This window comes from Myotis yumanensis, unplaced genomic scaffold (genome assembly GCF_028538775.1).
Source record: "Myotis yumanensis isolate MYYU_CA2020_CCGP unplaced genomic scaffold, mMyoYum1.0.hap1 SCAF_10, whole genome shotgun sequence".
Taxonomy (NCBI): Eukaryota; Metazoa; Chordata; class Mammalia; order Chiroptera; family Vespertilionidae; genus Myotis; species Myotis yumanensis.
In genome coordinates, this window is record NW_027223761.1 from 14,264,647 (window position 1) to 14,266,724 (window position 2,078).

A 2,078-nucleotide genomic window follows, 5' to 3' on the forward strand; every position below is an offset into this window, starting at 1 on the left:
TTCAGCATCCCTTATAAAAATTGTTTTCTCTCTCCAAAATATAGATAATTGAACTCACTATGACACAGTGGGCTCCAGGGAGTGAGAAAGCTGTGGGAGTCCGATATGAAAAACAGAGATGATGCTGTTCTCACAAAATAGAAATAATGTTCCCTACGCCCACGTCTTGACATATGGATGCTCATGGGTATGGTGTTGTGATGAAAAAGTGAGAAGTTATTGTCATTTTAAAGCTTATGTAATCTTGTGAAAGCCTTGGTCTCTGAGTCAAGCTTGGATTAGGAAATTGTACCAATAAGCTCTCCTAAGATTCTATCTGCCAATAGCCCTCTTTCTTATTTATCTCTGAACTCCAGTGGATTATAATTTCTGGTAAGAACACAAAGGGCTCCTGGTACAAAAATGCCTAGAATCTAAGCCAATAGACTCTACTGCCCAGGGTAGATTAAGCATCAATAAATGTTCAAGAAAGAATTGGGGGGAGGAAAAGAAGGAAGGCAAAAGTAAAGGAACAGAGGAAGAAAGGAAAAGGAGAGTAGGGGAAAGTGAAAGGGGGAGAAGGAGGAAGAGGAAATTAAGTTTAAGGTTTTATAATGGTTGGAGAGGCTTGTTTCATTGTGCATGCGCACACACACACACACACAAACACACATACATACACAAAGATACCCACTTGCCCTTTGCTATAATCATGAAGCATTTCCTTTTGCCCAAGAAAACTGCTTTCAACAACAACCTTACCCATCAGGGATAAGAGGGGGTTATTGTAGGAAATAAAAAGGCCCATTAAATGTAATCTTGTTTGCCAGCACCTACATTGCACAGATGACATTCCCATGTGTGGTTATCGTGAGACCAATCAGTAGGAAAATATTTTGCTTATGATAACCACCCTATAACACTTAAATATCAGTCAGAGGAGGATAAATGCTATAACAAACAACTCCAGAATGTTACATAGGCAATTTCTCATACCCCTGTCTAGTGTGGATAAGCCATGGTAAGTGGGTCATGCGGGATGACTCAAGCTCCTTTTATCTTGAAGCTCCCCAGTCCTCCAAGTCCTTGGAATATTCCCCATTCAGCTTTGATTGGGGACAAAGAATGGAGACTCACTCCTAGCCAGTGGGCCAAGCCTAACATCGCCTACAATCTGCCCACATTCCATTGGTCAGAACTCAGTCAAACGGTTCCACCTAACTCAAGGAGGTGGGAATGTACTCTACCTGTGCTCAGGAGGAAAAACAACCAGTCAGTCTCTGACACAAATTACACATTATTTCACCCCACTTTTCTCACCAAGTCCAGATTTGTGCTACATTTCTGTGACTTCCAATGCCAACAATTTTTTTTATAATTTTTATGCTGACTGAAGTCACCCAGAGAGGATTTTACTAACTGGCAATAAAGAGGCTAAGACAGCACTTCCACCATCCAACTCCCAATTATGCAGAAATATTAAGAAAAACAATAAAGAAAAGAAAACTTTTGGGTTGCCCAGGTGAGCATCCCATGTTGACTAACCAGTAAATCCTGACCTCTGATTCCTCCTCCAGCCACAGTCAGGGAGGATGCTCCAGAAAGGTGAGCAGCCTTGTACCAATGACAGAGAATGGCAAACCAGCCACATGGAAAACCACCTGAATTCTGCTGCACAAATCATGTCATATCATTTTTGGTCAACCTATTAAATCCCTCCTCCCTTTAAGTTAATAAGTCCATGTTTAATAACTGTTTCTGGTAACTACAAGTGCTGGCAGCCCACACCATTAAGAGAGGTAAGAAGTCCTGGCTGGTATGACTCAGTTGGTTAGATGTTATCCTGTAAAATGGAGGGTTGCCAGTTTGATTCCTAGTCAGGGCGCATGCCCAGATTGCGAGCTCAATCCCCAGTGGGGGACTGCAGGAGGCAGCCTATCAGTGTTCCGCTCTCACATCAATGTTTCTCTCTCTCTCTCTCTCTCTATCTCCCTTCCTCATTCTAAAAAAAAAAAAAAAATCTATAAAAATTCTTAAATTTAAAAAAAAGAGAGAGTAATGAGAAGTTCACGCTCTTCTGTAACCAGTCTTAGTATGGA